At 42.6% G+C, this 27917-nt stretch overlaps 1 protein-coding gene across 10 annotated transcripts in view; it reads right to left on the bottom strand.

Moving 5' to 3' along the window:
* The window catches only part of htr2cl1 (5-hydroxytryptamine (serotonin) receptor 2C, G protein-coupled-like 1), a 125688-nt gene that overhangs the window by 91285 nt on the left and 6486 nt on the right, over positions 1–27917 (bottom strand). For 7 of the 10 annotated variants that reach the window (XM_086197364.1, XM_086197365.1, XM_086197369.1 and 4 more), the window contains exons 1-2: positions 27261–27378; positions 24897–24972 (exon numbers count right to left, since the gene is read on the bottom strand). The exons of 2 other annotated variants lie outside the window; for them this stretch is intronic. The gene's annotated coding sequence lies outside the window, so the exon portion shown is untranslated. Of the gene's footprint in view, positions 1–24896; positions 24973–27260; positions 27379–27917 lie in introns of those variants that run through there. One more of the 10 variants, XM_086197362.1, reaches the window with a different exon arrangement.

Below are 27917 nucleotides of genomic sequence, written 5' to 3'. Positions count from 1 at the left end.
GGCGAAATTGTTACCACTGTGCGCACAAGATAATCAGGTTGTTAGCAAACCCTCAGAGAAGCAAGATTACAGCGCGCCTGAAGTGAAACCCAAAACCCTCACATTTGAGGGGGTTAAAGTCCCACGTTATTAAGATGCTGCTGGGGAAACAAGCGCGGCAGGTTCAAGTTGAACCAGAACAGAGATGAAAAGTGTTGGATCCTAGTTTCTCAACTGGCAGGCACTCGGAGAGCTCATACATCCGTGAAGGCAGTCACATTTCATCCAGGGGCTTTGAGGCCTACACCAAAACCAATGTTAAAAAAGGCATTTTTTTCCTCTGTTTTAAAAAGAGAACTTTAATGGGTTCTTCCCCAGTACCTTCTGCACATCTCCACCAAGTCGGTCCACCTCTTCGTTTTATGTAACCCTCGCCACCGACAAATGGCACTGACCACCAGGGCTGCATGATTAATCTCAATTTATTGCAGTGTGGCCTTTTTCAAATTTTCCAAATGCAGGAAGGTGCAAAGTATCGTAAAAGTTTATTGTGTGTCAGATTAGCATTTTCAACTGACCAATCGCGAGGACCCGCCTATGGATGCACATGAGCCAATCACAGATTCTGGCTGTTACACAAAACACACAGACAACTGAGTCCAGAACAACACAAACAATCATCAGCACTTGTGACCTGAAATGATAAACAAGGAACAAAGGCAAGACCAGAACAAGGTGTTCCTGAGGTCTGTTCCCCCGACCTCATCTCAACAGAGCCACGGCATCATGGAGTCAAATTAGTCTGAGGGTTGGTTTGTCACTGGACTTGTTAACACAAAACAGTATTGCTTGATTTCTCTCATGTTTCCATGAAGACATTTTAATCCAGATTGTAATGTATCGCATGAGAGCAGTCAGACGGAAACATTTCAAAATGAATTTCAGAGAAAACACCTTTCCCATTCAGACGTAGCAAATATTTAATGTTCTAAAATTATAAGAAGGCACAGCATGCTGGTACTGCAAGACTGCACCTGGTTCACATAAATAACACGTCAAAGCTGCAGCTTTAGATGGTCTTTGAGTAACAAACTCATACCCATCAAGAGTTTGTTAACCTCTGCCAATTAATACGCTTCCATATGAGCTTTGATATGAACTGAATGAACAAGGGGAGGGGAACAGAGTCTGGCTTTCATTGAGGCGGCGAGGCGGATATCCACATGGACCGACTCGTTATATTTACATAACAGCGGTGGATGGAAATGCGCATACATTTGCATTTCCTTTGGCTGATTTTCTGGAAATGTCAGCCCCCGAATGTTGGGCTGATGATGGCCTCTTGGCACATTTTGACATATCGTCCAACCCTATCACGAAGCAGCTCTGTCTTTAGCCCCGCCCACACTTTAACCCTCCGAGTCATCCGTCAGGTGAGTCTTGGCAGACTGCCCTCTTCTCCACGGATCCTCCAACAACATTCAAGTATATTTACTCCGACTTTACAACTAAAGGTCTAGAAATTTCTGGCAGCTCCTTGACACCCAAACTCTGCGTCTGACAAAGTTGGTTTCAGTAAACCGATGTCATTATTTGGTGCAAAACTGAAGAGGCACACTGAAAGAAGTTGCATGCCTTATGGGCTTCTCTGACAGCCAAATTTAACACCTTGACTGATGGGAGCTGTGTGTAGGTGTAGTGTGTGTGTGGGAGGAGGTTGTGAGGTGGAGAGTTCTCGGTGTGTTTGTACAGATGCCCCTGCTGTGCACAAAGGAGAAAAAGTTTTTAAAAAAAGGACCCTTTTCTAGTGCGGTGCAGAATATTTTGTATGTGTTCCTCAGCACGCGCATGCCAACGATGGAATAACACATCTGGTTAAGCATGAAGAATATTTAACATATATGAACCAGACAGACATGCGTGTGCTGCCTTTGACTGCAGGGGAGTTTCATCGATTGATTAAAATAAAATATGCTACTACGATTTTACTCGTCACTGACTAAAGCTAACGGACCTTCATCCACTTTCAACACTGGTAGATCTCACACTGTTTAGTTTGTGGTATTTAAACAAGAATAAAGTCATTATCCATGATAAAACAAAGTTTCAAGAGTAATCGTAACATTAAAAACACTTGAATACTTCATACAGTCCTGAGCAAAGTAGCTAAAGGTGGACAAACGTAGCTACTGTGTAAATTAATATTAACACCTTATTTCCACATTCGTATGTCTGCAACATGTAATTTTGTATAATATAAAAAGTATTTCCCAGCAAGATGGGGAGAGGCTATTTTTTTGACACCCAAACATGTAGAATACCTGAATGGAACGCAAAAGAGTTAGCAATAGCCCGTTAGCTCATTTGTAGCCTGCTAGCTTGTTTTTTCCCCAAGCACATTTCCATTCATCTAAAATCTAAAGGTGCAAGTTCAGTTTTTTTCCCTTAAGTACTTGAAGCGAGTACCTGACTGAAAAAAAAACAGAGGAGGAGCTTCACAAACACAAAAGGTCTCCATGGTGCACTGACGGCGTTATAGAGCATCAACAGATGTACAAACTCCAGGACATGTGGAAACAAGACTACAAACTTCTTTTAACACATGCATCCACCATTTTCAGCTTAAAAAAATAGCATGCCATCTCCCTGTCAATCTCTAACTTTTAGTGACATGTAGGATATGGACAACTACATGCTAAGACACCAGTTAGTTAGCAAAAAGTGTACATCGGTGTGTGTTTGACAGTTTCCTTCTTCAAACTCCATTTTCCCTCCAGAAATACCGTTCATAGAGGACCTGCCACCTTGTCACATGGAGAATGTTCATTTCTTTCCTGGAGGAACTCTGCCGTTATGACACAATCAGGATTCGGCCAGTTTTTGACATTCCATTCAAGTTCCTTCCAACATTCATACGTCTCGATTCAGCAGTTAGACCCTCAAGAAACACCAATTAAATTCACCAGATTCCAACACGTACCAACTCTAAGCATGGCCTAAATGTCCAAATGCTGGAGCCTAACTTTAATGCAACAGCACGCAATAAACCTCAAACCCACGGCTTGTTAGGCTTCCTGTTCTTCAGATAACTCTTCGCTGGAGCCGCTTTCTCAGATCAGTCACAGAACTCGCAACTGTTCCCTTGAGCTAATTCCCAAATGGTGAGGGAACTGAATTTGTTAAAATCTGTGCGCGTCGTCATTTACATGAGATTAGACTTTGGAGGAACATTTCTAGGTAATGAGTAATTACCCACCCTCTTGCTACTTATGATGATTGGGATGACTCATTCCATCTCAATTCATTGCCGCTAGTATCGTTTCTAGCCGTGAAAGCACACAAACCCTTTGAGTGTATGCATAAATGTGCATGTGTGTATTCTGCATTATTATAATCAGTCACTGAGAGCTTGGCATATTACCAACACAGTGTGACATCCCGTCATCCTGCAAAATTATGTCTCGCACAGATGTTTCACACATTTGTACAGATAAGGACACCAATATATGAAGTGTACGCACATATGAAGGTGACAGATGCTTTTTTCAAGTGTCATAACTTCATTTTGTTTTTTTATTGGTACTTTGGCACAACATGTAGCAGTGTCACGAGTTAGCCTGGCTGTTTTGTGACTAAAAACAGCTTTTAAAAAGTGTGAAGTTTCATTGATTAAGAGGTGCAGTAGCATTCACACCTTCTCACCAGGACTTCTGAAGCGAGAGAGACGCTAGATTCCTGCTGGGGTTGGAAATGAAAGGATCGGAATGTGACCCGTGTGTGAAGCATTGACAGTGACATCATTCACCATAGCTCGGGCTGCTACAGGGGAATACAGACACGTGACTTTAAGGTTGAGGACCAAGTGGAACTTTAGGGCCACCCTCTTGCTACTTATGATGATTGGGATGACTCATTCCGTCTCAATTCATCGCCGCTAGTATCGTTTCTATTCATGTTTGATTAATTGATGATTAATCTGGAAAACGGCACACCTTAACTATATTTTAACACAAATTTCGTTACCTGCAGGTTAAATATGTCAGAGAGGGCAATAACAAGGTACTGGAAGCTGCTCTAGGACAATTAGGAGTATATACACACTTTATTGTGGTTTATAACACACGGTGTTAGAGTAGAAAATATTGTCAATGCCTTTTTTGATAGATCAAGGTACCACCAACACACGGCGGCTACTTACACCAGTAAAACTGCAGGAAAAAGTATGTTTGCAAACTCAGATCTGAGTGTTTGTGGATTATTGAGCATCTGGATGGATAAACATGATATAAATGGTACCAGATGATGCAATTGAGAGTTTGTAAATTGATGTTTTTAGACAGTTTTGCTGTTGTTAGCCATCAGTTATGTTAGCTTCAAGCTAAATACATGTGCCTGGCTTTTTCATCATTGTACTTCTCCTTCCTCAATCAAACGAGTAATGTTTCTGCGGTTGGATGTTTTTATGGTTTGTGAGTACGGCTTCTTTTCATCAAGGTGAGTAGAGGAGTAACAATTCAGAGTTGTGTTGCTAAACTAAGTTCCAGCGATAGTCTACAAAATGTGTTTGGTCTAATGCTTGCTAATTATGGTCTTGTTCAACAACTGAAGCTCAGCAGGTTGGCTTTTGTTTCCCAGGGTTGATATCCTTATACACGAGACCCTGCTGAGAGCAGAGCCCATGAATCAATCTGGCGATTAAATGTTTTCAAGCCACAAAAGGAACCGTGGTCTCAAAGTTGCAGCGGTGTCCTTTTGGAGGGAAAAAGCAGCAATAACATCAATAGTGAGAGATGCCAAATGCCAATAACCATTACAGCCTGTGCGTGTGCGGCTATTAAAGGTGAAATACTGGGCACTATTGACAGTTGCTGGCTCAGTGGGAACCAAATGTGCGTCAAATTTCACTTGCAGTGCTGCTTTATTACCTTTCGCTCTCTTGCGCCTTGTGTGGCTGCAATAAACGTCTGCAAACCCACTTTCACTTCATCATCACAGTTTTAATCAATGTGATGTTGCAGTTACTCCCCGAGTGACAGTTTACAATCAATGAAGGCTGTTTCACCAACTTGAAACGTCAATGAAACTACGGAACTGAATTCAAATCAGAAACAGCACTAGACTAAGTTATTGCTGGTAGATCTGTGGACCAGCAACTGATGCGCCATAGGTACTCAAAAAGAAGATGTAAAAGTGCAATTAAACTGGTCATCATCGCAACAGTCACACTCTGCTCTCCCAATTTGTCTTATTACCTGAACCAACCCATCGCTAATAAGCTATAATAATTTGCTTAGCATGTGGCTCATTAACTCAGAGATAATGATGTCATCCTCATAACACATGAACGAGACAGGTTTGACACAAATTTTGCATAAAAACTATCAAGTAGTCAGAACATTTGCAGCCATTAACCTGGCGACAGAGTTGAGTTTTTTTTCTTTGGGTAAGACATCATGACATCTGCAGCCGTTGTCCTGATGGAACAGCTGGGGGTTTTGAGCGAGAGGTCCTGACATGGAAAGCCGTTGTTTGGGCCAGTAAACTGAGTTCTCTTTCGCGAAAGGTCCAGAGATTTGTAAAGCGGAATGTACAGAAAGAAACAGGACATTCTCAGCAAACTATCTGCACACAAAACTCAAAGTACTGAGAAATACATGAGGACATTTGCATGTGAACGCCAACTACAAACCAAACAACTCAGACTCTGGGACGTAGCTTGAGGTTCTCACGGTGGGGGTTTGCGTAGGGACACTTCACAAATAATTTGTGTAATGCTTTGTAAGATATTATACTCGCGCCCTGCTGCAAGTACACAAATGACATCCAAGTTAGACCCACATGCTGAGGCCAACAAACTACCTTCCCTCTTTCTGATGCATGGATGCAAATGTGTACGTCACACACTCCCTTGTGCAAACATCTCTGCACACGTTGCGTGATAACCAGGCCAAACAAACGGGAGATTTTCATGACTAAAAATACCTCTGGGAGTGTGTGTGCTTGGGGGGGGGACCTGCTGTGCTTGTGTACGTCCATGTGAACGTGTCTGCATGTAATTGCTCATGCGTGTCTGAAGGTCTTACTACCTCAGCCACAGAGGATCGTGCTGCCCATAAAAGCAATCCACCCAAGAACATCATCATAATTTGCGTTTTAATTAATCCTGTGGAACTGAACGTAGCACTGACATGACTCACGCAGATGTTCTACAAAAGATTGGGATGGCACAGTAGGTTTTCCTCAATTTCACTGACTGAAAGAAAGTGATTCAAATGGTATCCAGGTGTTACTAGGTTCAAGAGTCAAGCCAGAGAGAAAAAGATCTAAAAAAAAGGAATTGAAAAGGTGGAATATAGTAATGCAATGATGTAAAACACAAGGTACATTGTGCAGCTATGAGTTTTGCAGTTTCCCTTTTAAGTCCTTTGATTTCATTCCTCCCCTGGTCAGCAGGTAAGAGAGGAAAAAGGAGAAAATGAGGATTCAATAAAGAGCAGAGCTCTTTTCAAGCAAAGCGGGAACCAGGAGGAGTAGAGGGGGAAAAAAACAGTGTCACACCTCCTCTCTCTTCATCACGTGCCACCAGTGCGGTCCGCTAGTCCGCTACAGCACATTAGACTTTGAATGAAAGGCAAAAAGACATTGTGGAGACATCCATATGTTGGAGAGAGAGTGCTGTTATCTGCTAAACACACACACACACACACACACACACTAGCAGGATCTAGGGGAATGGTGATTGACAGTCCCAGAGGGGTGAAGCCATTTCCACAGTGACACATTGAGGTGAAAGGTCCAACTTTTTCCTCTCCACTGATTCTCTGGGAGCTCATTGTCCCTCTGCCAGCATGAACGATAACAGTGATGAAGCGAGGAAATATTAGTCCGAAATATCTAAATATCAAAGAAGTGTGACGCCATTTAGATTTCAAGTGACCTTTTGGTTATCTGTCTATTCTACAGTATGTAAAGATGCTCCCTCGCCTTCAGATATTTTCGTTCTCTCGTCCAGTTCTCTGGCTATTTTAGGTTTTTAGTTTTTGACAAAGGCCGCATCGTCACATGACTTTGTTTGTCATAGCAACGGTGATGGTTGACACTTTCGTAAGAGGTGCCTACTCCTCAGGAGCAGTTAGAGGTTCAGTTCCTTGCCATTGACCAAAGGAACCAATGATGAGGCCTTGCTAGCTGTGTGGATGACCTCCAGTTACCTGCAACATCACTTTTTCATACCTGAACATACTAATTTAATCGTCACGGGTCTTTAGGGCAAAATACACAAAACAACAAGGTGAAGGAACCTTTTAAATTCCAGAACAAATGGTTCTCTGGAGTTCACGGTCAAAAAAAAAAAGTACAGTTGGTTCCACTCTCAATGCTCTACCACCCGTTCCTGAAACCATTATTGCTGACAGAAGTTCAACTTGTGTTTTTTGCTTTTGATTGCGCGAATCCTCATCTGTTAGTCTGTACCACCCTTCCACACAGCACAAGCTTTCATGAGGGTTTCCATTTTTTTTTTTTTTATAATGTTCTATAGTACTTGATCTGTTGTGGGACGGAGTTCTGAACAGGATTTAAATAGATCAGAAAAATTACATAACTTCAAATTCCGCAATAGAACACTTTTGCAATGCAGGCAAATTCAGAGTCGGACATACCTTTAGGGTCTCAGCAGCTTGCAGGACCTAGACATCTAAAATTATGGTATTAGGTTGCTGTGTCCTCCTTTTTAATGCCATTTTGGGGTTTCTGAAGAAGCAGTAAATATGAGCATCATTTATTACAAATAAATTATCTCAGTACGCTAGATTAATATAAACATACTCTATGCACGCAACTCTTGTCTTACTTCCATGAAATTTCCATCCAAGGACTTAATTCTCTCCTCTCCCTCCACCTCCGAGTCATCGCCCGTAAAATCTTGGCTCTCATACACATTCAGTTCATGCCTTGCTTCTCTGCCGCTGTCCATCATTTTGTACCTCATTGCCTCCTGATTCCTTCTCCTCATTATTTCCCCCCTAACCCTGTCTTTTCTCCATTAATCTTCATTCTTCGCATGGTTGGTCAGCTGTAGTGAAGCTGAAGTATCTGTTTTAGGATAACTAAAAGATTTTGATTGAAGATTCAAGGCCATACCCGAGGGAGATCAAAGGGAAAAGCATGTCTAAGAACTAAATCCAAAGCTTTCGATCTAAATCTCTGAAGGTATCAAAAATTCTCTTCAGAAATTGGCAAAATTATAAATTTTTTCATGTCAAATACTTTGATCTAATTTAAAGAATGTTATTGAGGCTGCAAGCGGTACTGATCCTCATTTGGTCTTTGGTTTAGAAGGAATGGCCAAAAAGTAACAAGGTTTTAAGGTTTTTCTGACACAATATGAGGTGGATCTGGTGAAACTGCTGGGAGGAGTATATCAAAACCACAATTGCCTTTGGTTTGTAGGTGGTGCTACGGTTATGATTCCATATTGGCACACAGATGTCTTCACCCCGGTACTCAAAACTGGAGTCCAGGGCAAATTTTACCAAAAAAATAAATCATTGGAATTAATTGGTGCGGCTACACTGAAAGCATTTGCTAGACATGCTTGTAAATCCGTGGACACTTTTCCCCTCCGTGAAAATTCATTCCACTCAATTTCTGAGGTTACACCCTCACCAAGGAACAAAATAAACCAGTGTGGCTGCTTGAAAACCCTTCCCTGCGCCAATGATGTAACTCCCTGCAGAATGATTTGATCTTTACAAAGCATGCTCTGTTTAGTGGTAAGACATGTTCATTTGCAGCAGCAAAATTATTTAACAATATATTAAAAACGTCTGTAAGGTATCATGGCAAAACTCTTCTATATGTGCAGAAAATAGCTGCGGTTTGTACAATTGCACGCAAAACTTGGAGTTTGAGGACACTTAGTGCCTCAAAATTGTGACTTATTCCACAGAAGAGGAGAGACCACAAATTCCTTCAAGTACAATAAAGCCTTCAGACGATCTTGTGGCCCAATTAGAAATGATCGTCAAATGTCAAGGGTCAAACACGATGTCAGGCTCAGCGACTGACAGCAGCTGTTGACAATCTGCAGGGGACAGTGGCTTGTAACCTGTTGTTAATGCATCACAGTTGGAAGGCTTTCACAACATCGCTGCGCAAGTCACTCATCTCAATGTCTGCCATCGATCGCCACAAGACAAGTGAAGTGTAGTGCATGAAAGCATATCCGGTGAGTTGTTTTCAATGCTTCAGTGCTCAGAAACACTTGTGCAAGTCGTGCATCTGTGCAGGTACATGGACGGCTCTCCATTTCTATGGCTTATAGGCCCAAACAGGCACTACAACAGGTCAGAGTCTGAAACACAGAGTAGTGACAACACAGTTGTAGTTCAGCAGGAAAGCCTTGTTATAACAAGAAGATTTTGAAGGACAGTCAGTGTTTATGGCTTCTCAGGTGCTGTTACTCCCATGGTTTTTCCAGTGCGTTTGAATCGTGACCCTCAGCCAAGTGCGCTTCTCCAGCAGGAACCGGGAGAGGCAAGAGGTTAAAAAAAATCCTATCCTATGCTGAAGGATGTGCCCCTGTATATGGCAAAATGGTTGGTTAAAATATGTATAATCACAGTATTTTTACATATTTTCCTACTTTCCAAGAGTCAGAAACTAATCAATGACTCAGAACAAATTATTTTAATGTATCTAGTGACCCTAGGGTTGTATAAAACAGATATTTTATGCAAATGGTTGACTGTCTATGGGTCAAATAATATATAGGCACCCAGAAACAAAACTGAAGACTGCAAGGAGGGGTCGCCCTCTTCAAGGCTTCGTTGAACGGGAGGCCCACCAGGAAATGTAACTATATGTCACGTCAACGAAGAGCAATCGTCAGTGTGCTTGGTTACATGCCATTTCCCCTCTGAGTCTATTCATTCAGTTAGTTTGGTTAATCAAGTGATTGGGCAACATCTAACAGCTAAATCCTCATGGGGTTTGCTTCATTTTAGCCACCGTTGTTGAAAGCACACAAGCAAACTTAATCGCCGACCACTATTTGGTGTAATTGTGTCTGTAAATGCTTCAAAGGCTACATGTAGGGTCTGTATACACCAGAAACACAAGTATGAATCAAGCTTAACAAGGCTCGGGGGAATAAAGAGCACTTCAAACCAAGAGGTGATGGTTCCACTACCTCATTACTGCAATACTCTAACCATAATATGATTGCAAAGCTTTTTAAAGCAAAATATCTCATGGTAGAGCATTAGCTAATGTTGGTGAAACATGGCAAAAGATTAATGTAACAGAATCTGCAAATCAGGTGAATGCTACCCTAAAAAGGTTGTACAAAACCAACCTTTAAAGAAATGTAGCCGCAGTAAAATGGTAAACATGAATTCCAATAGTGAATATGATGCAGAGGCAGCATGACTCAGAGGTAGAGTGGCCGTCTAGCAACCAAAGGGTCGCTGGTTCGATCCCCACTTCCCCCGGTCACCATGTCCAAGTATCCTTGAGCAAGAAACTGAGCCCCTAATTGCCCCCCAGATGGCCCTGCGATGGACTGGCGACCCGTCCAGGGTGAACCCCGCCTCTCGCCCAATGTAAGCTGAGATAGGCTCCACCCCCCCATGACCCTTAACATATAAGCGGAACAGAAAATGGATGGAGGGATTATGATGCATAGGGGGCTTGAAAAGTTTCTGTTTTGGGAAATTTAATGCACTTCTGTTCCCTCAACTCTTTCCCATCACTCTCCTCCTTGTTTCTTCCCCCTCATCAGCCTCTCCGTCTACCTCGTCATCGCTCGATTTATCTCTCTCTTCATGCCTTCATCACTTCAGACGTTCATTGGCTCCTTTATTGATTCACTCGTCTTTGAGTCCTCGCTTCATTGTAATTCCGTTCTTATGCTCATCCCTCATTTACCCTTTTCCCTCTGATCAGTTGTTTCTCAGCCTCGCTGCCATTACTCACTCATAAGCTTTACGTTGCCTCTTCTTCCTCTGCTCTTGCTGTAATTATGTTTTCAATCAAAAATGAATTTAAAATCAGTTTGTTTGCTGAAGACAATAAATGCTATTATCTTCTTGACAGTAAAGTATATATACTGTATATCGAAGAATATGATACATCGAATGCAAGCCTACAAGGAAAGGACTTCTTCACAATTATTTTTCATCTACCAGCCTCCTTCCTGTCTCTTTTCGGCATCATTCAATCACTCCCCTATCTTTACCGGTTTCTTCTCACATTTCTTCTTCAGTCTTTAATGTTTCATTTTCATTCTCTGCCTCCCCTCGATCCAGTCACTCTGACATCTTCTCGTCCAGAGGTTATCACTCCCTTTATTGACTTTAGTTTCCATTCCAATTTTCTTTGTATTTGAGGCTGCAGTTTGAAATTTGTTCAGCCTTATATCGCCTAACCTCTGGACATCCAGTCAAGGCAATTCCCAATTCATTTCTACAGTGTTAATTACTGTTATGATAAAATGATATGTTTGATTTCAGCTTATTAGAGACCAATATTGTATTTTTTTCATGTTAATTGTATTCAATGTAGATTTTAATGTTTTTTCATAGCTCTCACAAATGGAAAAAGCTGCTACATGGCATGAAAACTAAAATGGTTCATGATAGTTTTCGGACATTTTCAAAGTAAAGTTCCTTTTTTAAACAGTCATTTTGTCCTCTGTGGAGTTACTGAAGTACCCTTCAACAGAACACCGAGCTCTCCATCATGGATTACAGGATGCCGTCCTGAAACTCCCTTTGACTCATCCAGAGGAAAGAGATTTGTTTGTGTTGAAGGCAGATGTGAAAAAGCTCAGGTCTGATTATTAAAAATTTAAATGATCTCACTTTAAGTGTTAAGGTGGGTGGTGGAGAATCACAAGCACACAAATACAACAGAGCATCCACAAAAAGTAGGATGGAGGCAGCATCGTCTACTCACTGTTTGATTAAACATTTTATTTGAATATCGGCTGGTTTTCAATCTGCTATGGCACGGTAATGTTGATGTAAAAACAATTTACATTAATCAAAGACATCCTTCAGACACATGAAGGACTGGAGATGTGGACCATCTACTGCCTGAGGCACATTAAATTCATCTTTGTAGCAAAATTTGACAGTTGAAGACATGGTGGTGAGCAGTGATGAGGTTTCTCTTTGAAGAAATGGATCATTCATCTTCAAAGTGAAACTAACCTGCCTTAAACCCTAATGTAAAGTCCTTTATTATCTCAATATCCACTTTTATCTTAATTTTCGACAACAATTTGAGAGTATCAAAGGCCTCCCTCTACTGTGGTGAAATGTGTTGAACCCATATATGATCATCGGAGAAGAGAATTAAGTTAACTTGAAAAAAGAGAGCTCTTCTCACTAAAGCTGGTCAAACATCTTCACATCATTACAGCCCATCAAGAGTCCACACGCGCACACAATGGGGGAGGGTCTTTCTTCCACAAACTTAAACTTGCAAGCTTATAAGCTTCTTCACACAGGCTGAACTAGACCTCTTTCACATGAAGATAGACGGTCGAAGGGCGCTTGCATGGGGAGGAATTTACAATCACGAACCACATTAGGTGCCAGGCCAAATCATTTAAACAAATACACTCAAAAAAATTAGAGGTACTAGCTTGCACTTGAAAGGGTACGAACGCTTGGTACTTGGGGGTACCCTTTTTAAAGGACAAGTGACATATTGTAACATTTCCGCAGACAAAGCAATTCTGGCTTCTGCATTCTTCAAAACCTGTTTGGATTGAACCGTTCCTGTCCTGTACTTCTATTTTTGAGTAAATAATAAACTAATTCCTTAGGAGAAGCTTAAGAATGTAGACAATGGATGTACTGCAACCAAGCACTAGAATGCATAACAGAAGTGCCTTAGAATGTGGCATGGCTCTACCATGCCAACGGGTCTTCTGGGATTTTCAAGCAGAGATGTTGAGAGTATTGTCGAACAGCAGACGATCTCTGGTAAACAAAAGCCTTTCAGAGGCAAAAGGTTTGAGAAGAATAAACCAGACTGGTCAGAGCAGAAAGAAAGAAAGACCAAAGAACATGTCGAACCTTGAAGTAGATGAGCTAGAGGAGGGAGACTAAAGGATGCCTCTTGAAGGACACAGAAGCTCGCCATTGAAAGACAGAAAAAATATTGCCTGGTTTCAATTGCCTCAGTCAGAGTTGGATATAAACAACAGAAAAGCCTGGATCCATTCTTCCTTGCAACAACAACTGAAGCAGTTGATGGTGTTATCACCTGGGGGACGTTTTCCTGGCACCCTCAGTACCAATTAAGCATCAGTGGAATGCTTTAGCTGCCATCCTGAGTATTGTTGTTACCATGTCCATCCCCCTGTTTTTAACCTCTACATGCGTAAACTCTCATGATTAATAAGAACTCACAGCTCATGAAACTCAAATGGCCTGCCATTTCTTTCTTTCCTTTGCTTGCTCATGTGATATTAAAAGTAAGTTCCAGGTGTTAATATCAAACATTCCACACATGAAACATGATTTTTTTTCGCCCCTCACACTTTGTTCAGTTGGTCATCACCCTCAGTAAATTTGTCAAAGGTCAGGTTTTATATCAGGAGGGACTGTCATACAACACAGTGACGTCTTCATTCTTCCGTGACCAAGTACGCAGCCATGTTTGTGTGCACATTTGATGTCCTATTGACAGAGAGCGCAGGGCAAACACATTACTAAATCTCACAGATAAGAGCGAGGAAGTTAATTTGGCTGTGTTTGTCAATGGCGGATATGTGCAAAAGGAGTGTTTCACCTGGAGGGACGGACAAAAACACAGAAGAGCACACACAAATGTGACCGGTTCAGCCCCATGTTGTGTTTACAGGAATATAATGTCTCATTATTTGAGGGAACATTGTGCATTGTCTAAGATGATTGATGATTTGGATCTGTCTTAGTTGATACTTGAAGATTTTACAAGTTGGCAGTGATGTACAGATGGTTCAGTTGTCACCTAAAATACTGCCATTGGAGGGGTGGTGGTAAGGGGGTGCACTAGACTGGGAGCAGGGAAATTGGTGGTTTGCTTCCTCCTCTAAACATTTATTCAGAAGATCCATCCATCATCCATCATTAACAGGGTCACAGGGAACCAGGGCCAGTCTCAGCTGATGTTAGGCGAGAGGCGGTTTGCATCCACGTAAAGGTCAGCAATCAATCACCACACGTTTACTTAAACCGTTACCTTACAAAAGGTCATGTGGCATTTGTCATGCGTAATCCTACAAATGTCCAAAAAGGGAAGTGATCAGGGTGTCCGAGTGAACACCTACAGGGAGGACTTCAAGACACGTTCTGTCTCAGTAGAAATCTCATATCCTAAATATCTTGCTTCTGACTTACATGGTTTCAATACAAAATAGTCTGAGTTTTTCATTTGTATGGGGGTGGGGGGTGAGAACAGCCTGTATATTCAGAACCATTTACATTCAAATATGGGCAATTTACAGCCTCATGTTAACCTAACTTGCATGTTTTGGGTCTGTAGAAGAAAGCCAGAGTACCCCAAGATAACTACAGCTATCTCAAGAACATGCAAACAGAAGGAACCCAGGCAGCCATCAGTCTAGAACCCAGATCCCTTGTGGTAGCGCCGACAGAACCAACCACTATTGATAATTGGTTGCAGAGAATGAAAGGTGTAAATCGACAAGTAAGAAAACTGTCAAACTTTGGTTCTACAAACAGTTTGATGGTTCTTTTGTAGCCATTTTTCTTCACGTAAATGGAATTCTGTTTAGTCTTCCATATACACAGTTGTGTAACAGCAGTGAAACAAACTGATCAGAATATTTGTCATGCTGGCGAATAAATGCATACCTTCAGGACAACTTTCTCTCTCCGCATGTAAAAATGTGTCTCTAGTGTGTTTTTGCTTTATTCCAAAATATGAATGTACCAGTGGGACCTTCAAAATGCTACTAGAGGGCAGGTGGTAGGCATCTGCTCTCTCTCTCTCACACACACACACACACACACACACACAGATTGGGTGAGAGACACACAAAATCTGGCTCATACGGACATAAACCACAGCCTCGCGCACCGAAACCCCAGCTGAACCTCCTGCTCCTGGTTGACAGGGTGAATCTGACAGGCTAAGACCTTCCGTGCAACTGCATGTGTTGAGTTTTAGAGCCTGTGTGTGTGTGAGAGAGAGAGAGAGCGAGAGAGAGAGTCTGGCATTGCTGGAGGGTGTCCAAAACAATTACGCCGCATCGGTCATATGGTCATCTACACCAGTCTTCTGGCATTAGCTGCATCTGCTGTGCGCGTGATAGGCAGACACCTAAATTCTAGACACGTATTCGACAGGTAATGTCAGTTAATGTCACAGGCAAAAAGTGTCAACACAGCCTGTGAGACAGATGCATCATCATCAGAACCCACAAACATTAAAAAAAAATTGTAGTGAAGGCCAAGCAAACTGTGCCCAAGGGCATTGTGGGAACTTGGCAACTGGATCCACAGCAAGACAGGGGGGCGGTGGTGGCTGCAGCTGAGGGTCTTTGACTTCAAGTCAAACTTACTCATTGGCCCAGACGGCAATACTTAGTACATTGACATTTACACAGTGACAGAGCTCCCACCGGCCCTGCTGATGCCTGAATACTCGCAGGCTATCGAGTTAGCTGCTCCAAACTTCATACCTATAAAGGACCGTTTGGAAATTAAATGTGAAGGTCTCAGGTCTGCTCTTGAAAAGCTATTCTTCATGTCTCTCCCTGCCTAGACGCTTTAGGTAATTCTCTATGTAAACTTGTTAGGCCCCAGGTTGAGGTCAAAGCTATCCGCCGCCCCACTTATCTTCTAATGGTAAATGTCATTCAACGTGCCTCATTTAATCTGCTTCAGTCGTCCGAGTCTTCGTGCTTTGTCTGCAGCTTTCTTACAACCCAACGCCTCCTTTACATGCTCTTATCCGACTTAATCAATGTCCCTCCCTATGTTGCTGTCTCTGCTCTGTCCCCAGTCTAAGGAAGTCTTTGCCGCTGCTCTCCCTGCCTTTAGTTTTCCATGTACGCATGCGGATCCAAAACTGAGCCTTTCCACAAAAATTGAAATAACTGCAATGGTAATTTTTCTTTTAGACAAATGTGACAATTACTGTTACACAATTGGGAATAGGATTACATTTGTAAAATTAGCAAGGGGACTCATTTAGGATTCAAGGTGCAAAGTTTCAAACAGCTGGCGCTTACTTTGGACTTGAGTGAAAAGACTTCAGGCCCTTGGACACAAGGCGAGCAACGCGGTGCCCAGCAGGCGCACTGGGGCAGATTGTCCGTACGCACTGTGCCCAAGTTTGAGAATATTTCAACTGGGCTGAAGCCCCCGAATAAACTGAAACTCTTCCAACTCCTACCTTAGCTTGAAGATTTCCTGAAGTCATGCATTCTTTGTATTTGCTATCTGTTATCTGATTGACGGTAAAATACATTCGGATGCATTTATTCTCTCCTCCTCTGATAGCGGAATTGTGAGGGAAAACGTTTCTGGCGTGCATCTCAGCTGCACAACCCTGACTTGGCAACAATGACTTGTTCAACATCTTAGTGTCTACATGACGGAAGTGGGACCAACTGGTGACTGTTGAATCAAGTCACGTTTCCCTTAATTCAACCCTCCCAATCTTCGTACTCCAAGAAAAGCCTGCTCTTGATTACGTTACTAGTTTTTTGCATCGATAAAAGAATTTAACAAAAAATGGGCATTTGAGATATTTGAGCGAGATGCAAATTTGCTTCATTGATCCTGAACCTGTGTTTATGAAGGACATCTTGCTCCGTTTCGTTTTGCCCCCACAAATCAGAGTCTGTTCTCTCACTTTAACTTTTCTTGAAATCGACATGAAAGTTCTCTATCCTGGAGGCTAAAAGCAATCCAACTTTCTCTGTGCATTCAAGCCCAAAGTAGGTAGAATTGCAGGCCATACACCAGCCTTTTATTCCCCAAGTCCTTAGCTGTTAACGCCAGGAGAGAGCCTTGCAGCTGAGGGTTAGCTAAATTGACTAGATCCCCTCATAATGAACTGAAATGCTGCCTTACTGATTCATTTTAGCTGATATTTCGTCAAACTGTCAATTCATAAAAGAGACCCACAGTTTTTTAATTAAATTGATGCTGGACCTATTTATCCAGACTCTACCAGCAGCACAAAGGGCTGAGCGATTGTGACTGATAGCATCACAAAGATTATTTTGTTAGAGGAAGACAAACAACCAATTTCTTATCTCCTCCCTCCTGTCTCCCTCTCCCTCTCTCTCTCTCTCTCCCCGAGTTTCCAGTGCCTGCAGGCGAGCTAAAGAAGACAATCCCAGAGTGACAGGAATGAAAAGAGTGAGACACCTGGTCTCTCATTTTCTCACACACTCCGAGTTTGAGGTTTATTGACTGGCGAGGTTTGTGCAGGTATGAGAGTCAGATAGTCAGAGTGTACTAAGTGTAGCTTCTGTAGTGTCTAAAAGAAGAAGTTGGGTGATAAGAGATGTTGAGAGGAAAATCAATGACCCAAAGACACAAGGTAGAAGACGAGTAAAGGCTGGTGTATGGTAATTCCTAATCAATAAATCTTTATTCTTGTAGGCCTCGAACAACAAATGATATAATCGCAATTGAGCCGACAACAGCTTGACCTTTTCTGCATGCTTAACACCCAGGGCTGTTTCTGCTTAGCAAGGAAGTTTCCTTCAGTGGCTATGATGGTTGAATAAACCCAAGTGCAGTCGCTGAGTATTGACTGCCATCATAAGTGCCCAAAGAAAAGCTGCCAAAGACATCACTCTACTGCCAAAACCTGACTGAACTCATTGAGTGAAGGTCTGGGGAAAGTTCAAAAACAAAAAGTAGAGAAGTATGGAGAGTTCTGCCTTCCAGTGCCAGTAACAGAATTACACTTTAGCAGTACATAAATGAATAAATAAACTCCAAGGGCACTTGCTGGAACACATATGGCTGCCAAGGCTGATGTAAGACATTGGGTTTATCCCAACATCTGACCAGAAATTCAAAAGGTTCTTCAACAGTCAACGGTCCAACCCCTCTGAGAAGCTCAGGGGAAATTAGCAGGTAGTTTGTTTGTTTTTTGGTCATCCTGCTTGAAGTCAATACCAAAGAAACGTGGGTGAAAAGATTAACTCCTTGGCAGAGGTTACGAAGTCAACTTCATAAAACTGCAGTAGCCACAGCAAGTATCTCTTAAATCTGCGCTACGTGATCAAAGGAAGAAGGTTATGGTATTTCCTTTCGCTCAAAAAAGAAAAAAACGAACAACCCCAATGTGTTGGACTTGTTGCCTTGCATTCCCGCTCTGATGGTGCGAAAGTAGCAACACGTCATAAACACTGGACTTGCTCTATGCCCTGCAAGCCTTGACGATGTTATGCCGTCCACTGCAGTGGGCATTAACACACAGAAGTGAAATTAATGGTTTGAACAACAGGAAATCTTCTGGATTTGTTTTTGTCGGGGAGCTCTGGGTGTAGGCAACACAGACGCAAATGTTAAATTGTTTACTTGCACGAACTAACCACCTTAGTCTTGATATAAATCTGGGTGACACAGCACAATTTCCCTTGAAACTTTGAACCAAATTGTAAATATGGACCAAATGAATCAACGACCTCCTTTGACCTTGACAAATTCAAATCCGCTATCGTAGAATTAAAGCAATACCTCACCCAAAAAGTGTATTTTGCCATTCAAATTTCGAAATTTCTCTCAATTCCTTTCTTAGGACTCTGGCAGAAGGAGCCAACCATGGATCTTGCTAGAAGCTAATGGCAGCTGATGGCTAATTTCTACATGCAATATCCACTCCACTAGATATTCGGTAGCTTAAAGCAATGCTTCACCCAGCCCATTCAACAATACTGTAGGTCTTTTGAGCTCTGTTTGTACCCACTGTTTTATTTCTTTGTGATGCTAGGATGCAGAGAGAGCCAGCCACAGTTATTTAGCATGAAGCTAACTGAGAAAGTCACAGCTTCTAAAGCACAAACTGCCCAAATACATCAATTATACCACACACTGCACTCGAGAGTTTGCAAACTGAAGTTTCTGGGCAGTAATTCTGTCGCGTTTAGCTTGATGCTAAATGTAAGTGGCTGGCTCTTTCTGCATTCCAGGAGAGATTTGTTTGTATTAGCAGGCTGACATACGTTTACTTTGTGGCAGATGGGCATTAGCAGGAATTTATATACGATTCTTCTGGGTTTAATTGAAGTGATGAGGTCCAGTAGCAGTATAGACATGGTGGTTTACTTAATTCACTCCCTGTCACGGAGAGATGTTTCTTTTGAGAGACCCTGATGTTTAGTTTCTTCTCTATTCCTTTTCCCCCCTCCATTATTTATGATGCCGTTCTTTTATTTACTGCCCTTGGCATTCTCTTAGTCATTCCACTTTCTCTCACCATCTGTTGGCCCTCGACTCTTTCACTGCTTGCCCTCGTGTCTTTCTTTAAGTCAAATACAGTCGATGACATGTAATAGAAAAAGAAAAACATTTCTTCGATTTTCTTTCATTGCCTCTTTCTGTGCCTCGTCATGTTTTCCTCTTCTCACGCTTGTGCAGCCTTGAAGAAATTTGTCCCAAATTAGATGGAAATGGGTTCAGAACAAAGGTGAAAAAGCTATTAATTATCACAATGAGATGTTTACCCTTTATTAAAATAATCTCTTAACTGAAAAAATTTATAAATTTGCAGTCCATCGTGAACATACTTGAGACACGAAATACTTTATAGTTTGTGTGTTTACTGACTGATGGGACCATGAATACTTGCGACTAGAACATGTGCATGGAGGTGTGCACATTGAATGTGGACTCATTTACAGACGAAACACACACTCAATACACTCCTAACTCCATTCATGGTCTGCGTGAAATTGAACAATAATCAATCAGGAACAAAAGCTTCAACAGCAAAATGAATGTCAAACTTTTGTTTGCCATTTAGAGGTTAAACTCCGAACACAAGACTGAGGCATTCAGGCAGCGCCAAGAGGAGCTGGCTTTTGTCTTCACGCATCACAAACAGAACACATGAAGGAGCGGCGCGGACTGCCAAAGATCCAGAACGCGATCTGGGAGGTTTAGCTTGGCTCTGTGTGAGATGTGGGGGGGGGGGGGGGATTCAACTTTTGGGATTATTAACAAGCCTTCAGTCAATCCTGGAAGTTGTTGGGGAAAAACAAAAATCAACCAAAACACAGCACACGCACTGATGTCATGGTATTCCCCTCTTTTTTTAACATTGTGGCATGCTAATTTCTCAGCTGTTAGCTTTAGAACACACACAGGTTTATCCCACTGCTACAAACCAGTAAATTCATGTCATGAACCGATGATGTAGAACATCCAACCACCAATTCTTTCTACCCCTAAAAAAGGACCAAGCAGCAACATGGCTCTCCTCTTCTGTCACCGTCGTATTTGTTGTGCACTGTGATGAGCAAATCTATGTAAAGGCTAATGACACAGTATTGTGCAACGAGAGGAAACTGGCCTCTGCCATTAAATCTGTGAATGAGCGTGAGAGTGACATCATCAAAGGTTAAGTACCTACAATTAATGGACTCACGTAAGTGGGCTTAATGGAGTTTGTATATCATGGTTTTATGTTTCTGGAGGGACTGCTAGGTATCGTCTGGGTAGCATCCAAGGTCCTGTGTCGGTGTGGTATTTGTGTGTGGAGGCAAAGACGAAGTTAAAAGGAGTTGTGACGTTCAAAAACTGACAAGCGAAGGAGTTTTCAGCTGGAAACAGCACTTGGCAGCGCCTGTGATAGGACCAGAGTCCGTGGGTGTGTCAAAGTGTCAAACAGCCGCGGAACAGACAAACCCCCGAAGAACCTGCGAGACAAAAAACACCCAGAGACGTGTGTTTGTGTGTGTGTGTGTGAGTGTGTGTGGCAGAAGCTATCAGACACAGTAACACTGTAAAGACTGGAGGATTTCCTAAGGGTTGAGGGGGGAGAGGAAGTGTGGACCCTCTAGAGTGACAACCGAGGTCCTATGAGAAAGGAAGAGGATCGAAAGGAGGTGCAACCAACGAGGGGGGGGGGTGAGAGAACTGATGGATGTCACAGTGACCGTGACCTCCATCCAAAATCTTTACAGGTCATCCTCCAGTCCCAGTGGATGTCTGTGGTAAATTTGGAAAATAGTACCATCAGGTGTCCTAAACAATGTGAGGCTCTCAATGGTCCTCCAGTCCCAGTGGACATTTGTGGCAAATTTTGAAGAGATTCCATTCCATCCAGAAATATCGTCTCTGTCAGCATATTTTCAGCTCATCCATGAGTCCCAGTGGATATTTGAGACAAATTAGAAAAAAAACAAACCTCAAGGCATTCCTGAATTATCGCCTTGAGAGCTGGGACCTACAACGTAGCCGACCCTTCAACCTTTGACCCTCAAGATCTTCTCAGTTCATCCATGAGTCCCAGTGGACATTTTAGCCAATTTTGGATTTTGAAATTCCCACACTGCATTCCTTCACAAGAAAAAGACAAACACATAAACACAAGGGCATGAGAGAGGGGGAAGAAAGTGACCAAAAAGGATGAATGAAAGAATGAATGAAAGAATGAATAGAGACGGAAAGGACGGCTGGGAGCAGCTGGGAGATAAAGATGGAATCAGCCAAGGATGCAAAAAAGGAGTTTCGGAGAACAGATGAACGTCATTAGCGATATTTAGAATACATTAGGAGTTAAGAACATAAGTGGGCTGAGGAAAGGGGAGTGTTAAATGTGAACTTCAGTCAGGTTTTATGAGGCATAAGAGATTGAGCAGGCGGGAAGAGATGGCGGAGGAAAGAGGGAGTGGAAATCCAGAGGAGAGAACAAGAAAAAGTGAATTTGGATATAAGAATGGACAAGCAGATGATTAAAAAGGAGGAAAGCTAAAACAGCATACAGCAAGGAGCATAAATAAAGAGAGAACACCCTCTATGGTGGAGGGATAAAAGGAGGTGGCAGAATTGCAAGAGGGCAAAATAAAATATCTACATAGGGTGAGAACATCCTGGCTGGAGGAATCTTGACAAAATGTGCCTTTACGGTGCAACTGGAAAGAAGAACCAGCAGAGTGGTCATAAATAAAGAGGTACAAGTGACCTTTAGTCATGGTTGGGTAACAGATGCCATCTAGTGGCCACAGTAAATATGACCACATGAAAGCAGGGAAATCATAGCATTAAGAAAAAGCAAGAAGAATCCGTATACAGAGGTGGAGGGAGGGCGGTGGGTCGATATGGAGAGGTGAATTTCAGCACAGGGGACTTGTCCCCCAGGCTCCTGAGTGGAAAAACTACTCCCCTGTATTTAAGAGACACTCCAAAACTGTGCAGTGAATACTACAAACATATAGGATAGTTAACAGTGGACACCATTCGCTATGAAGTCTGGAAAAGATCAGACCATGTGGAGTCCAGTGATTATGGTTCAGTGGCAAAATTGGCTGCCTCGGCTTTGGCCCTAAATAAAAAGGGGCTGACAACCACTGGTTTATTTTGGCTGAAAGTAAAAGTACGCGGAGCAATTTTCAATAACTCTCCAAAAAAAAAAGGTCACGACTCTTTCCACATTTCTAATGGTGAGCGAACACAATCACAGGCCCATCTAACCAGAACAGACGAGTCCGACAGAAGAAAAGGCATACAGCAGCAAATCAGCTGAAAGATTTACTTTTCCAGCCCTTAATTGAGTCCATGTGATGGCCTCGGCACGGCAGCACGCTAGTTAATCCATATTTCAAGCTCCTCCAAGCCTTTGACACATGACAACAGGGAATAGGAGGACGTGTGCTTGGCCGCAGTGTGTGTACACACACACACACACACACACACACACAGGCAGTGACAGGTGAGAGGCAAAGCTTTCCATGTGGTTGAAAACCTCCCAGAAATCCTTAGGACGTACAGGATGGGTCATGTGGTCTGTTGCAAACATGCGTGTCAGAGCACTGCATGTTCGCGAGATGCTCGTCACACCAAGAAGAGCGTGTTGTTCTGCATACATGCAGGTGTGTCAGCGCTCCCAGATGAAACGCGCTGCAGGTGCATGTTTGACTCTGGAGGTTTTCGAACCTCGAGAGCATAAACAAAGAAGCGCAGAAAGTGTTTTGTATTGCAGGCGCCGCCGCTGCCGGCATCGTGGTCGTCTGTGTATTAGCCCGCTGTCACACAACTTTCTGCATCGTCGGACTTTCATCCCAGGCTGTGGATGTGAGCTGCTGTTGTGACTGCACGTCCTCACTGAGTCTGTTCTTTGTCATCGATCAGGAGAACGTTTAGAATCGTAGTATTTTTTGTCAAACCTGCATTACTGACTCAACATTTGTTTTACTCCAGCAAGTTGAGCTTCAGTAGTTGTGACAAGCACCTGAGAACGACGGCAAGGTGACTGTACTTCACTTAAGTGCTTATATTTTAAGGGATTTACTTGCGTACTTGTACTCCACTAAGTTTCAAGAATAATCTTGTACGTTTTAGTCCCATTCATCCATCCATTTTCTACCACTTCTCCTGTTAAGGGTGGTGGTGGGTGGAGCCTATCCCAGCATCCTTCCCCCTGGACAGGTCACCAGTCCATGGCAGGGCCAACACATAGAGACAGACAACCATTGGCTCTCCCAGCCACGCCTACGGTCAATTTAGAGTCTGGATTAACCTGGTCCCCTCTTGATGTCTTTGGACTGTGGAGGAAGCTGGAGTACCAGAGAGAACCCAGCAGGAACAGGGAGAACATGGAGACTCACACAGAAAGACCCCGTGCTCCAGCGGGGGTTCCACCCACAACCTTCTTGGTGGGGGGCCACAGTGAGGACCACTGCTCCACCGTGCCGCTCACTTTTCAGTCCAACATGGGTTAACATGAAGAGAAGTATTTAGTAGTATTTTTTAAAAGTTTAAGCCAGCTGCAGGAGGACACGATCAGACCGGCCCAACGAGAATACACGGGACCTTCAGAGGTCAGTGGCTGTATTCTTGAACGCCCTGGAGTACTAGAATACACATACATGTGTACTTTTACTTTTGGTACTTGCCATATCAAATACTTCTCTACTTTTATTTACTTCTGAAGGGAGATTTTCATAAGAGTACCATTTAATCTGAGTATTTCTGCTTTGAAGTGAAGGAACTGCGCGCTTCTTCCGCCACTACCGCCAAGTTACAGGGATTTGGCGTGAACTCAAGGTCAATTCAACGTCATAAAACATTGCTCATCGACTGAAAAACACTTTCTGATAATAACTTGAAAAAGTGCAGCGGTCGTTACAGTTTCAGGAGTTTTCCGTACAATTAAATTTCATACAATAAAAAAAGTAAACTACTTAAAGTGCTTTTTGCATCATACAAATACTACAACTCCAGTCAACTGTAGTTCTTCGTCAGTAAAGCTGAGCTGTGCCAGTTATGGCAGAATAAGAACGACCAGCTTGTATTGAAGTGTAGTCTCCACGCTTGGACTTGCGCCTGCTTCAGTCTTGGTGTTCGTCGCTTCCATTCCACAGCGAGAACATCTTCAGCTTCTTTTCTGCTTTCAGCTGAAGCCTACGTTTCCGACCGGGGTATCTTTACTACAGCGTCACCTGCTGGATGTATTTGGCGCTACACACTTTAGCGAGTAAAGGTGGCAAAGGTGACGTGGCTGTATGATCGGGAAAAAGGTCACAATGCTGTTAAATCAGACGGCGGTAACCTCGAAACACCACCCACCGCCGTAAGCCTGAGAGCTCCTAAGAGCCCAACGCAGAGTCACAGGAACGCATCATGTGATTAACTGGCGTCCCTGAGTTTCGCCTCCAACCAGACTATTAAGCATGCACATACAGTGTGGTCCAGTCCACTCCTCACCTTTTCTATCTCTCTCCCACCCGTCTCCTCTTCCCTCTCTTCCACGTCCTCCTCGGGGGACAGTCCCAGCGCCGGACTGAAAGCAGATCAAAAAAGGACGGAAATTGTGAAATGACTGCTGTCAGCGGCGGAGGTGCATATGAATGAGAGCAGACAGAGGCAGAGCGAGGGAGATCTACAAGGAGCCGCATGGGATGTAATTCACACTTAGGCTCTCGCTGATTTCAAAAGGATACATCAGGGAGCAGCGCAAACGCGTGGCGATGGGAGAGTAGCATTCCAGATTTCATTCTAGAAAACATCCTGGGAGGAAGGATTGAGAGTTCGGGCTTTTATCACACCTTGAAACACAAAAGTGGTACTTTGGGTTCCCCAAACACTTTTCCAGGCTTTTCTAATCTGACTGAAACACTTTGGAGTCCCAAAGCCTGAAATAAGACAGCATCTTTTAGCATTTTTTTTTCTCCCTCAACTCAAAGTCAGACAGTTACATACCTGAGTGAACGTTTTTCAACAGCATAGCACAGTCTTTGTGTTGTTGCTGAATACAGCAGAGGTTGTTGAGGCCACAAAATGTCAGTAGGCCCCCCCCCCCCAAAAAGTGCTAAGCTAGTTAGCGTAGCATAACATTAGCTTTGCCCTTCTCACGACTTAATTCAGGTTTAAAATAAAAACGGAAAATAGGTGCGAATAATGAGATTTTCCAATGAAACATAACCAGTAGGTCTCATTCAATTTTGTCCATGACAGCTTTTTTTCCACAATAATCCCCCCAAAAAATCCATTCAGTGTTAAAATTCGTTAGGTTTTGGTCGCAGGGACCCGTGACGTCACCGCCACGTTCTCTGGTGCGTGGAGCCGTGAAGTCCACAGCTTCCAGCTGAATTTATTGACAAGTTTAAACAAAATCTTTGAAAAAGTGCCAAAAAGAAAATGAAATTTTGCCCACATTCATCCAACAGTGTTGCGCTTAGAACTTTTTTTTTCTAAATTAGAGTTTCTCATCTCCAGACATGTGGAGGTGATTGCTAATTAGTTGGAGAACTGCAAACTGTTAAGTGAAAGAAAATTCAGCAGCAGTTTTGATCTTTCACACTGTTGGCAAATGCTTGAATGCAGTTAAAATCCGCCATGCGAGCAGAAACGCTGTAATACAAAGACCTGAACGAAGCTACGAAGGCTACAGTACGGAGAAGGAGCCAGCATCCCGTCCTTAGTCACATGACACCTGTAAAATAATCCTCATTACAAACAGATATCGAAGCGCCCTCGTCAGATCTTACCGAATAGAAGCCGGGGTGCTTTCGCGCCAGTGTGGCAGGAAATAATTAGTGTTTAATTTCCGCAAATAAATCTAAGGTTCATTCAGCGCTGAGTCGTACCTGAAGAGGAAAAGTAGGAGAAATGCAAATCGCAATTTAAATAAAGGTTGTAATCATGGAAATTCAGCAGATTTCATGATTGTTAAACACTTAGTTTGAGAATATTAAAGCAAATGTATTTCATTTCCTAACAAACTCGAATTTTCAATATATTTAATGAGTGTTTATGCATTTGCAAATACGTCCAGATTCATTTGAAATGTCGCTTTGTTCTGGGAACTCATTCCTGATTACGTTCTGCTGGTTTTGCTTCAGGAGGAAGGAAACAACTCATATTAATCTCATCTGGATCAGGAATAAATAACGTTTAGGAGAAATACTGAGACAAAGACCTCTCAGGGATAAAACACGTCAACTGATATTGTCCAGGCCGGTGTGCAACTCAGTGGTTTGGATCTCAAAAGCTGATCATTTCAGAAAGAAAAATCCATTCACATGGAAAGAGAAATTAGAAGTTTAAGATCTGAAATTAGGACCAGACTTCAGAAGTATGAGATAATGCTTCAAATCTTTATTGAGCTGTCTGGGACAAAAAGCCAGGACAAGTAAAACAGTTTTTTTTGGAATTTTTTCTTCTTTTTTTAATCTGGGTAGTTTTGATCTTCTCACTAGAACCCCCCCCCAACAAAAAAAAAAAAATTTTGAGTTTCCTGCAAAACATAAAGCTGCAGTTGAACATGGAGGACACCAAGGTGTCAAGTTGTCATGTGAAAACTACAAGCATCTAGTAGTAGTGGTAGTTGTAATGGTGGTCGTAGTCGCAGTAAAAAAGAAGCAGTCCTGACAGTAAACAGTTCTGCTGCAGGAACCTCAGCACACAGGTTTGTGTTGGTCTTTGTTGGAGTGCTACTGCACCTTGTTTGGTCAGGACTGGGCTAAGATAAGGCTACTGAGAAGAAAATGCTTCCAAAGACCAGGGATAACCCCTGGAACACAGCAGTCGTAAAGGGAACATTTTCAACATTGCACTGTCAGAACTTGCCTGGATCTCATCTGGACTGCTGAGTTCTTCCACCTGAAACGTAAAAGTTTGGAGGGCAGACATCCACCAAGTGGCAGCACCAAGCTGCCTCAACATGCCAACGACCAACAAGGCACAGGTGGGTTGAAAAAAGGTGGGAAAATCAAACAAAGACAGGAAGTAAAGACTCATGAGGGAGAGTTATCAAAAGTAAGAGTTCCTAAATAACTTTTTATTCGTTTATTCCCCTCATTTCTCCCTGAATCATTTCACACGACGTCACAAAAAAACAACAACATCCAGGTTTAACGTGTGAAAAGCTCCTCGTGCGTCACGTTTGATTTTAAATGAACACACTGAGTTTTTGGGAAATCCACTCATGGAGGTAGACACCTTTTTCCACCGGCCCCGAGTTAGCTTAGCAAAATAAAGAGTGGCGGTGGGGAAGTATGAGCATCATACTTCAGTCATCAAATACACTTTGTCTTCATTGTTAGAACTCATGTTTTGTACAAAGTTCCTTGTGACATAATGAGTTAAAATTAGATATTTTATCCTTAGAATAAAATAATTAGCCAGAACGACTTCCCTGACTAACCGACTGATTCTGAAGATGACCAGAAGGGCGACTGTTGAGACGAATCAAGGCTAACTTTGTCATTTTTTTTTATCAGTTTC

Source organism: Aulostomus chinensis, chromosome 24 (genome assembly GCF_037954235.1).
Source record: "Aulostomus chinensis isolate RoL2024-O1b breed Wild chromosome 24, RoL_Achi_v1.0, whole genome shotgun sequence".
In the NCBI taxonomy this organism is placed as follows: domain Eukaryota; kingdom Metazoa; phylum Chordata; class Actinopteri; order Syngnathiformes; family Aulostomidae; genus Aulostomus; species Aulostomus chinensis.
This window is presented reverse-complemented; position numbering and strand designations above follow the sequence as displayed.